The 12,290-nt window shown below is 48.6% G+C and overlaps 1 long non-coding RNA gene across 3 annotated transcripts in view; it reads left to right on the top strand.

Moving 5' to 3' along the window:
* Positions 1-12,037, top strand: part of LOC143808000 (uncharacterized) — a 57,457-nt gene extending 45,420 nt beyond the window's left edge. For 2 of the 3 annotated variants that reach the window (XR_013221856.1, XR_013221854.1), the window contains exon 5: positions 9,547-12,037. This is a non-coding gene — a long non-coding RNA (uncharacterized LOC143808000). The remainder of the gene's footprint in view (positions 1-9,546) is intronic. The other variant, XR_013221855.1, reaches the window with a different exon arrangement.
* The last annotated feature ends 253 nt before the right edge of the window (positions 12,038-12,290 follow it).

Below are 12,290 nucleotides of genomic sequence, written 5' to 3'. Positions count from 1 at the left end.
TTCTCTTAGGAGTCTGCCAGGATCCCATCCCTGACAGGTCCTCTCTCTAGCTCTTCCCAGTTACTTCTCACTGTCTTCCTGTCCAACCCCCAGTTTTACCAGAGTGTGAGGAGTGGCCTACTAGATAGAACCACCCCCCCTGGTGGCCGGAGTGTGAAGTGTAGTGTGAGTGTTACCTGGTCAGGTGAACTCCTTTAGTGCAATCAGACGCAACATCACTCCCCTAGCGGCAGAGCGACGTTACTGCAACGACCAGGACTCTGGGGCGCTGCACTCCCCCCCCGGTTAAATCCAGTACTCCCGGACTGGGAAAATAAGAACAACAATACATGTTAACAGAAAACACACAAAATTTTGAAACATCATAAACAATTAAACATAACAGTGCTTCCCTCTATGGGAGGTGAGGACTCTTGAACGTTGCAAAAGTTAGGTCATGCACAGTTTATGACTCTCAGTTCAGTGGTTGAAACAGCGGGGACCCCGGGTAAACAAAGGGGTCCCCTTTTAGAAGTTTTTGGAGTAATCTACTGTCCATTACTCCGTTGTCCATTTTAAAACCTGCAACAAAAGATATGCACACAAACAATTGTTAACTAAATAGCAGCCCTCACTAATACCTCCAAGTTTTGTAGCGGAGGGGAGTTTGATTCTGAGTGCTGCGCGTAGACCTTCGCAGCGCAGGGGTTGCTACTGGCCTAACAGGGCCCACTATGCTTGCTACTGCTGGTGTAGTGCACTGCCTTCTAGCTACACTTCTAGTGCGTCTGGGTAGCACTGGCAGGCTGGGGTTCTCAGGGCTGCTGCTAGCAACAGTGGGTACGGCAGGCTCGCCGATAGCAGAGGGAGGATTTGCCAGTTCAACGGTCGGCACGGCATCTTCAGGTAGGGCTTGTTGAGGTTGCGGGGCCAGATGATCTGGTACCACCATTGGTTCTGGTGGGTTCGGCTGTGGGAACGTTAGAACAGGTACCACGATGGCCTGATTTATCTGAGTCCAGGACTGGGGAAAGTCACCAAGGACAGTGTGGATCATCTTCTCCTTTTCTACAGTTGGGGAGGTTCCTGGATCCATTTCCTTCGCTCTCAGTTTATCAGGGCAGGCTTTAAGGTGGTCCCTGGATATCACCGTCGAGGTCTCCCCTCCATCCTTGCTGATGAGGCAAACCTTCGTGTTGTCGAAATCGGATGGCAGGACAGTATACGGTTCCGCTTCCCATTGGTCGTCGAGTTTGTGTAGCCTCCTCTTTTGTTTGAGTACGTGCTCACCAGGTGGCAAGGGAATTGCAGGGGCATGCTGGTTGTAGTCCCTTTCCTGTTTTTGCCTGGCCTGAGCAAGGCTTCTTTCCACGCACTCCTGTACCTTGCGGTACCTTTGCCGCCTCTCGGCATCCCAATCGGCATCCGGCGAGGTATCTTCGGGGTTTAGGACCCCCATGTCCAGATCAACGGGTAACTTGCTAGACCTTCCTCGCATCAGGTACGCTGGAGTGCAGTTGGTGGAATTTACTGGGATGTGATTATATATGTCCAACAAGTCAGGCAACTTCGTTGGCCACAGGTTCCGTTCCTCTACGGGCAAGGTCTTTAGTAAGTCGATCACCACCTGGTTCATCTTTTCGCACATCCCATTGGTTTGGGGATGGTACGGTGTGGTCCTGATCTTCTTACACCCGTACAATTGGCAGAACTCCTGGAACACTTCCGCTTCGAAGGCTGGTCCCTGATCGGTCAGTACCTTCTCCGGGTAGCCATGGGGCCTACAAAAGTACTGCTGGAAAGCCTTGGCGGCCGTCCTGGCCGTTAGGTCCTTGACAGGCACAACCACCAAAAATCTGGAGTAGTGATCCACGATGGTAAGAGCGTAGACATAGCCTGACCGGCTAGGTGTCAGCTTCACATGATCCAGCGCGACCAGTTCGAGCGGCCGCTTGGTGATGATAGGCTGCAAGGGAGCCCGTTGGCTGCCATGGTCCCTCCTGCGTAGGCTACATGGACCGCACTCTCGACACCACTTCTCAATGGCTCTCTTCATGCCAATCCAATAGAACCTCCCTCGGAGTAGCCTCTCCAGCTTCTTCCACCCGAAGTGTCCGGCTCCATCGTGGTAGGCTCCCAGAACCATGGGCGCATCTCGCCTTGGCACTACTATCTGCCATACCAATTTGTGAGTACGTGGGTCGATGCCTCTCCGGCACAGCTTGCCATCATGGATAAACAGTTTACTTCTCCCCTTCCACAGCTGTTGGGTCTACTGTGGATCGTCTGGGCCGGGATGCAACCCTGCCTGCGTCAAGAGCTCTTTCACCCGACGGACCGCGGGGTCACCATCCTGGGTCCCCGCCCATCCATGGTGGGGCAGGGGATTCAGCAGGACATCCGGTTGGTTCTTGTGCCTGTTCTTCACATGATGGGAGTTCTGAGTGGCTTTGGGGCGATGGAATGCAGGCAGCTCCACCTCTTCAAGTGCCTCCGGGTCTTCTCCCGTTTCGGGCAAATTGGGCATTCGGGACAGGGCATCGGCATTCGCATTCTTGCGTCCGGCCCGGTACTTGATGGTGAAGTCGTAGTTGGACAGTCGGGCCATCCACCGCTGTTCCAAGGCCCCGAGTTTGGCGGTATCCAGATGCGTTAGCGGATTGTTATCCGTGAAGACGGTGAATTTCGCTGAGGCCAAGTAGTGTTTGAACCTCTCCGTCACTGCCCAGACGATGGCAAGGAATTCCAGCTTAAAGGAACTGTAGTTGTCAGGGTTCTTTTCCGTGGGACGAAGCTTCCTGCTGGCTAAGCGATTACCCTCTCCTGGCCTTTCTGGACCTGGGACAGCACGGCCCCCAATCCTACATTGCTGGCATCCGTGTACAGCACAAACGGTTGGTCGTATTCGGGGTAGGCCAGTACCTCTTCTCCCGTCAGTGCCGACTTTAAGCAAGTGAAGGATCCCTCCAGCCCCTCGTTCCAATCAAATGGGGTGTTCCTCCCCTTGGTCTTCTTCGATTGGCCCACCAACAGGTCTTGCAAGGGCGCGGCCTTCTTGGTGAAGTCCTTAATGAACCTCCGGTAATAGCCTACCAGCCCGAGGAACTGCCGGACTTCGTGGAGGTTGCTGGGCTTTGGCCAGTCCTGGATCACCGTGACCTTGTCGGGGTCTGGGGCCACTCCTTCGGCGCTCACCACATGGCCCAGGTACTGCACTTTAGGTTTCAGCAGATGACATTTGGACGGTTTCACCTTTAAGCCAAAGTTGAATAGGGCTTCAAACACCTCAGCCAGGTGCTTCAGATGGTCTTTGTAGGTCTTAGAGAAGACAATGACATCATCCAAATACAGCATTACGGTTTCAAAGTTCTTGTGCCCCAGACAGCACTCCAACATCCTCTGAAACGTCCCCGGGGCATTGCACAATCCGAAGGGCATGTAGTTAAATTCGCAGAGACCCATCGGTGTCGTGAAGGCCGTCTTCTCCTTGTCCGCCTCCGCCACGGGAACCTGCCAGTACCCACTGGTGAGATCTAAGGTAGAGAAGTAGTTAGCAGATTTTAAGGCAGCCAGAGACTCCTCTATCCTGGGCAGTGGGTATGCGTCCTTATGTGTAATGCGATTCAACTGCCTGTAATCAACACACATCCTCATTGTACCATCCTTCTTTTTAACAAGGACTAATGGAGCTGCCCAGGGGCTACAACTGTCTCTCACCACCCCGGCCTCTTTCATTTCTCGCAACATGTCCTTGGCACACTGGTAATGAGCTGGGTGTACAGGGCGATATCTCTCTTTTATGGGTTGGTGATCTCCCGTGGGGATGTGATGTTGGATCCCTTTCACCTGTCCAAAATCTAAGGAGTGTTTGCTGAATACCTGCTCGTACTCGTGGACCACCCTGTAGGCCCCCTGTTTCTGATGGGATGGGGTAGAGTCAGTGCCCACATGCAATTCCCGACACCAATCTTTCGAGTGCCCTGCAGAACCGTTGTCCTCCGCCACGTTTGACGGGACCAAGGGTTCAGGTGTCTGTATCACACTGTTATTGACAGCGAACAGTTTGGCGAGCGTGGCATACTTGGTGAGGTGGACCTCTTCCTCCCCACAATTGAGGACACGTACGGGCACCCTCCCTTGGCGGACGTCGACCACCCCCCGGGCTGTCAGGATAGTAGGCCTATTGTCTGAGTATACGGGTTCTACCAAGGCCTGGTAGTCCTTACCCCTGAGGCCTATGGCTGCCCGACACCATATTAACATCTCACTCCTGGGGGGTATCGCGATGGGGTTTGAATCACTCACAGTGACACGACCAATCTCACCACCAGTCAACTCTACCTGCTGTCTCTGCATCAGAGCTCTGATTTCTTTTTGCAGGGCGCGTTGTTCACTATGGCCAGCGGTTTCTGCTACCTGTTGCAACAAAACAATAACTTCTGCAAGACAATTTTCTATAACAATAGTACCGATGGTCATCATAGGATTACATTCACGGCGGTCAATATCAACAATCACAATCCCTTGGGCCTTCAGTTCCACCCGCCCCACCTTGATGGTGACCTCTTTATATCCCACTTGTGGCAACGGCTGACCATTACTGGCTATGATGGTGACATCGTCATCGGGGCCACGAGTAATATCGGTGTCCTCCCAATACCGTTTATAAAGCACGTAAGGCATAGTCGTCACCTGAGAACCGGTGTCCAGCAGAGCATTCATGGGGATACCGTCGACCACAACAGGAAGAACTGGTCGCCCTCCAACGTATTTAGCTCTCCAATGCTGCGGGCCTGATCGTCCTACTCCTGGGGGTTGGCCCTTTGCCCCAGGGGTTGCTCGTTTAAAGGACAGTACCTTGCAAGGTGGCCCACCTGGTGACAGCGGCGGCAAATGGGTCGTCCGTCCGGATGGAAGCGATCGCTGTCCCGGCCTCTGGTCGGTGGAGTCCTCCTCTGTTGCAATCAGGGGACATCTTCTGGTCTGGAGGCCAGCTGGATCTTCTCCTTGGGGGCCTCCTGTAGGGACTGCACCGTCCGGGCCAGGGCAGCAACGCTCTTGGTCAGCTCCTGCATCTGGAGGCGGAGTCCTGCAGGGGAGTCGTCCCCTAGGCTCTGGGCGTCGGCCTCGGCGGCAACTGGGGCATCCGACGCCACCTCCTGGTGGTATGTGAGAGCGGGACGCCTGGGTGGTATTGTGCAGCTGGGTTGTCGCTCCTGCAGCGCCTGGATAGCTTTATCCTTGAATTGCGCAAAAGTCAAGTCTGGATTCTGCATGGCCAGGAAGTGTAATTGGCTCCTTTGGTGACTGCACAGGAGCCCCTCAATGAACCGCTCTTTCAGGAGTTTATCCTCATCTTGCATGCTGCCGGGGTCACTCTGCTTAATGGCCCGCAGCGCCTCCTGGAGATTAAGGGCATAGTCCCGTAAGCTATCCTGCGGTCTCTGTTTGCATCCATAGAAAGTCAGTTTAATTTCTGTAGCAGTGCGGGTATCAAAGGTGGCTTTGAGCTTTGCAAAGACCTGCTGCGCAGTTCCCTTATCCGCGGCGGGCCAGGACTTCACTTCTCTCAGAGCCGCCCCGAAGAGTTGGCCGATTATCATATGAACCTTCTGTGGCTCCGTCAGGGGATAGAACTCGAGCAGGCTGCAGATTCCCTCTTTAAAGTCAGTTAATGTGTGCGACTCCCCGGAGTATCGCGGGAGCCAGGCCGCTCCGGGCAGGTATGGCATAGAGAAGGGCATTATGGCCTTTGTGGTAGCGGCAGTGTCCGACTGGTTGATGGGGGCAGCGGGCTCTGCGGCCACCGGTGGTGATATTAGGGCCGCGGCTACATCCGCTAAGGGGACCGGAGCTGCCTCTGCGTTCACGGCTGCGACCGCCGCCTCCCCTGACTCGGACATGGCTGTCCCTTCCTCCCACTAACCTGCTGGAGGTCGGAGTTCCTCTTCCGGGGTTGGCACTTTACCGCGCTTTCTCGTTCCGCGCTTCTTTTGACCGGTTCCGCCCACGAAGCTAAGGCTCCTCCCTCCGTGCGCGGCAATGGCGAATTGTGGCGGGAACCCTTGGCAGCAATTGGCAATGCACAGTCTTTGCAATAAGTCACAGTCCAAGCACAACAAATCACAGTTCCAAGGCACACATGACCTGATTCTTCAGGCTTAAGTGGATCCTGTTCATGACGCCAAGTTGTAGCACCCCCACTGCCGCAGGGCCGAGGGGTACCCGGTACCGGGCCTCTGAGTCTCTGTTCTGGGGTTGTCACGGTGGCTAGACCCGGTCCGTGACCCTGCTGAGGGGCGCCCAATAATAGGTGTGGATGGTGGTGGTAGTGTGGTGCAGTGCCGGTCACAGTAAATAACGAGGACACCAGGTTGCAGTCTCTTTACCTCTTTACTGAAGGCTTCGAGTTAGCCAATCCAGAGCACTGTTAACCGAGCTGTCTGAGACCGGCCGGTCCAAAGGCACATTAGGAGTTCCCCTTGACAGGTGAGAATCAGCGTCTACCTGCTAGCGCCTATGTGTTGTAGTCCTTCCCTGCTGAGCACCCCGGGATAGTCCTCACAACTGATTCTGTCTGTCTCTGATGTTCGTTCTCTCTCCGTCCCCCAGATGATATGGCAGGACGCACCCGTATGACGGGGTAGGCCTGGAGTTCTTCCGGGACTCTAGAGCCGCCCCTCTCCCACAGCTGCGTCCGTTGTCTGCTTAGGTGTTTAAGTGGGACAGCCAACCTATAATTGGCTGTCCTGCCGTGGTTTGAAGTAATGCTTAAAGTCTCTTACTTTCTCGGCGTTCCGGCCACCGACTGTTTGCGCCTCAGAAGGATGTTGCCTCGATCTTTCAGCACGACTCCTTCTGGTCCTATTGCCTCTTTGCTGTATTCCCGTTGCTCACTAGTTGCGTTGTTCTCTTAGGAGTCTGCCAGGATCCCATCCCTGACAGGTCCTCTCTCTAGCTCTTCCCAGTTACTTCTCACTGTCTTCCTGTCCAACCCCCAGTTTTACCAGAGTGAGGAGTGGCCTACTAGATAGAACCACCCCCCCTGGTGGCCGGAGTGTGAAGTGTAGTGTGAGTGTTACCTGGTCAGGTGAACTCCTTTAGTGCAATCAGACGCAACATCACTTCCCTAGCGGCAGAGCGACGTTACTGCAACGACCAGGACTCTGGGGCGCTGCATATGTGTCCACGTTCAGGATTGCATCAGGATTTGATCAGGATTTTTCATCAGTATTTGTAAGCCAAAACCAGGAGTGGGTGATAAATGCAGAAGTGGTGCATATGTTTCTGTTATACTTTTCCTCTAATTGTTCCACTCCTGGTTTTGGCTTACAAATACTGATGAAAAATCCTGACCAAATTGTGATGCAATCCTGAACGTGGACACATACCCTTAGAGTTTAATCAAAGTTTCATCAGTTTTTCTTGATTGAAAAACAAAAACTGATGGAGGTTTCTCGTATAAAGCAGTCCATGAATAGGATAGCACACGAATAACATAAAAGTGCTGTCAGATTTTTTCACAGATCCAGTGCATTGGAGAGTATGATCTGAGGCTTGGATCAAAACTTGGACACATCTCCGTGATTTTGTGTGGAACATTCAGTCCGCAAAAATACACGGACATGTGAACAGCCCCCATAGAACTTGTACATATTAGCTCATCTGTGAAAAATGGATAGAAGTTGTATGAGAAAAACTGATGTCTGAATGACCCTCAAGACAAGATAGTATTAAAACCAACCACATCCATAACAATGGCTCACACTGAATGATAAATCCGCACGAGACTGTTTAGTCTAAGCCCACACCATATATTTCTTGGCTACTTTGAAACCACTTTGTAGGACAAATTGGAGAACATGTTCAGCAAATTTGGTCTGTTTTACAAACATCCTGGGTCACAACAGCTTTTGTAGCTTTCTAAAACCCTTAAGGCTATGTGCACACGTAGGAAAAGAGGTGCAGAATTTTCTGCACAAAATCCGCATCTCCTGGCAGAATCCGCAGCCGCGGATTTGCCGTGGTTTTTATGCGGATTTTGTGCGTTTTTTACGTGGAATTGATGCGGATTTTGTGTGGATTTTCAGCGGTTTTTGCCACTGTAGATTTTTATCATGGAGGGGTGCAGAAACGCTGCAGATACGCACAAAAGATGTGACATGCACTTCTTTGAAATCCGCAGCAATTCCACACTGATTTTTCTGCACCATGTGCACAGCTTTTTTTTTTCCCATTGAATAACATTATACTGTACATCACAGTGCAGATCTGCAGCGTTTCTGCGCAGAAAAACAAATCCGCATGGTGTGCACATAGCCTAATAAATGTCACATATTATGTATGCCAGAATTCTGGCTTGTATACTTGTTAGGAAATCTTTCCCTATAATTTAAAATGAGAAACTTTACAGTTGTACACTAAAGACACCTTTGGATATTTGTAATTTTGGTTCTTAGAAGGGGCATAGAGAAGTCAAGTTCGACTTTTTAAATTGTTTTTTTCCGGTTTCAGAAAGCACCTTTTCCCCAGCTGCAGCTTGTTTGAAGAAACAAACCATGCTTTACTCACCCTCTTTGGGTCCAGCTAAGATTTTCCTACCTGCTCCCCATGTCTGCTATTGTTTGTAGCGCTGATGTCACGCCAATAGCATTGTAGCCAATAACTAAGTGCAGAGACTCTGCTGGAATTGACAGCACAAGCCGCTCACCTCAGTTATTGACTGCGGTGCTCTCTACATGACGTCAGAACTGTAGACAATAACAGACAGGAGCAGCAAACGATACTCGGAATGGGACTTAAGAAGGGTTTGTAAAGACAAATGCTTTTTTTTAACAAACAGCAGCTAGATGAAAGGTGTTTTCTGGAATCAAAAAATCCTTTCACGAGTATAATTTTCAAATTGCAAATTAATCAATAGAAGTTTTAATTCTGATTACTATTGTTAGATCCATGGAAATGTGTATATGGAAGGACAGCTGACATGTGCCGGGAAGGACAGCTGACATGTGCCGGGAAAAATGTGGGCTCACCGCCAGAGCCCACATCAAAGGGAGAGAAGCAACATGCGCCGTACTAGTACGGCACATGTTGCAAAGGGGCTAAGGGCATAAAAATTTAAAGTTTCTATGTAAAATGATAGTGCTACTAGTTCAACAAAAATGTTATAGCAGATTCATGAAACCACATCAATGAAAACAGGTAAGAGTATATATGGTCAGATCAACTAGTCACATAAGTCATAACATTGATGATGGTGGCATCAATCCTACAAATCACTAACTCTTACCCATATTCATATCTGTGGTGCCACACAGACTGCTCCTACTCACATTTCATGAAGGCTTCCTCAGGGGGCCAAGATGTTATTACTTATGTGACTAGTTGATCTGACTTGTTTCAATGTTAGGTTCTCCCTGATAACATTATATCTGTGGTGCTACACCACATTTCTTTCTGTGCACCCGATATCTGATCTAAATAGCTCTGTCATTGATATGGTTTTTTACTTATGTGCTGCCTTGTATGTAATTAATTATTGATTAAAGACTTCTCCCTCTCTTTTAGAGTACGAGTATGCTCCAATCTTTTCTGTTTACAACAACCCCAAACATGCAGCCAATTTCATTAATAAAAATCTTCAATCAGTTCAAAGATTTGCCTCCACAGAGCCTTGATCTCAACATCATTGAGTCTTTCTTGGATTACATGAAGAAACAGAAGAGTTTGTGTATCTCTACAGTACATCCACAGAAGATCTGTGATTAGTTCTCCAAGATGATTGGATCAACTTCCTTGCCGATTTCCTTCAAAGGCTGGAGACACACCAATTTTCAAATTGGTCCGATTTTGATGCAGGAGAGTCGGACAAGTCCTGGATTTCCAAGCAATACATTTTGTATTTTTTTTCGGACAAAGAAAAATGATCAAAATTAAAAAAACAAACAAACAGTGGTTTCAGACCTCAAATAATGCAAACAAAACAAGTTAATAATCATTTAGAAACAACAATACTGATGTTTTAACTCAGGAAGAGTTCAGAAATCAATATTTTGTGGAATAACCATGATTTTTAATCGCAGCTTTCATGCGTCTTGGCATGCTTTCCACCAGTCTTTCACACTGCTTCTGGTGCAAACATTTAAGCAGTTCTTTGTTTGATGGCTCGTGACCATCCATCATCTTCTTGATTACATTCCAGAGGTTTTCAATGTGGGAATAAGTGAGGTCGTAAGTATGGTTTGATCTAATATATAAAGCTGAATGTGTGTGTGTGTATGTGTGTGTGTATGTGCGGGATTGGCATCTGCACCGTCGCAGCTACAGCCACAAAATATTTCACAGTCACACATCTGAACCCTGAGAGCATCATAGGCTATGTTGTGAGGCAAAATTTTAGCCCCGCGCGTTCCAATTTACCAAACAATTTTGCCCTTATCTACATAATGGGGAAAAAGTGAAGGGAAAAGTGTTGGAGGCAAATTGACAGCTGCCAGATGTGAACAAGGGGGACTTAAAGAATGAGAGCGATGGCGCCAAAGAGTACATACCATACAGTTGCTAAGGTGGGGCCACGATATGGGATACTCACCACACACGGGGATATGAACACACACACAAAATGCGCCACACACTACCACGTGCTCTAACACATATACCACCCTCAGCGCACATTTCACCACACATACACCAACCTCGCCACATAAAAGTCGAAACACAAAAGTCGCCGCTCAAAACTCGCCACGCGCAAAATTCGCCACATGCAAAACTCGCTACATGCAAAACTAGGCTCACGCAAAACTCGCCACACGTGCAAAACTCACCTCATGGAAAACTCGCCACACGCAAAACTTGCACACGTGGAAAAATTGCCACATGCACAAAAGTTGCAACACATGCAAAAGTTGCCTCACACAAAACTTGCACATACTCAAAACGCACCACACATAAAACTCGCCACGCACAAAACTCGCCATGCGCAAAACTTGCTGCACACAACTTTCTACACTAACCTGTCACATGCAACTCGACACACAAAAAGTTGCTACACGCAAGTCGCCACACAAAACTCATCTCACAAAAGTCGCTACATGCTTGTCGCCACGTGCAACTCAACACACACAACTTGACACATGAAACTCGCCCTAAAACACACACAAGTCTAGGATTATCCTTCAAAAATAAAAATCTGATTAATAAGCAGACAAACTACAAGTGCAACAACTGTACCATATAGGAAATACGGCAGCTGTCAGTCACATGACCTGTCTATTATGTGTATGTGTGAGCTAATATATACTGCCAGGGGGGAGGGCTTCCTGTTGGCTGGGGATTTATCAGGCTGCCAATTTAGCTTACAAATACTGAGGTAAAAATACTGAGCAAATAACGTGTGAACGAAGTCTAATACAGGAGGAGATGACACACAGATATATACTATATACAGGAGGAGATGACACACAGGCATATACTATATACAGGGGAGATGACACACACATATATACTATATATAGGGGAGATGACACACAGGTATATACTATACACAGGAGGAGATGACATACAGGTATAAACTATATAAAAGAGGAGATGACACATAGGTATATAGAGGAGATGACATACAGCAGATATATACTATATACAGGGGAGATGACATACAGGTATATACTATATACAGGAGATGACATACAGGTATATACTATATATAGGAGATGACATACAGGTATATAGTATATACAGAAGAGATGACATACAGGTATATACTATATACAGGAGATGACACAGGTATATACAATATACAGGAGATGACATACAGCAGGTATATACTATTTACAGGGGAGATGACATACAGATATATACTATATACAGGAGATGACATACAGGTGTATACTATATATAAGGGAGATGACAAACATGTACGGTATATACTGAGGGGAAAATGAGGGGTGTGAGGTAAAAATGAAAAGGTGTGAGTGCAAAATGAGAGGAGTGAGGGAAAATAGTGGAGTGATCGGAAAATGACAGATGTGAGGTCGAAATGACAAGTGTTAGGGGGGAATGAGAGGAGTGAGGGGGGAATGAGAGGAGTGAGGGGGAAAATAAGAGGAGTGAGGGGGAAAATGAGAGGTGTGAGGGGGAAAATGAGAGGCGTGATGGGAAAATAAGAGAAGTGAGGTGCTATAACTAACTACAGATATTTACTATGCCCAGGCAACGCCGGGCTCTTCAGCTAGGTAATAATATTAAAGGAGTCTGTGTCTTTCTTTCAATTAAATGACTTTTTTTCTGGGTGTCTGTTTTCTTACAATGTGACT

Source organism: Ranitomeya variabilis, chromosome 2 (assembly GCF_051348905.1).
Source record: "Ranitomeya variabilis isolate aRanVar5 chromosome 2, aRanVar5.hap1, whole genome shotgun sequence".
In the NCBI taxonomy this organism is placed as follows: Eukaryota; Metazoa; Chordata; class Amphibia; order Anura; family Dendrobatidae; genus Ranitomeya; species Ranitomeya variabilis.
This window is presented reverse-complemented; position numbering and strand designations above follow the sequence as displayed.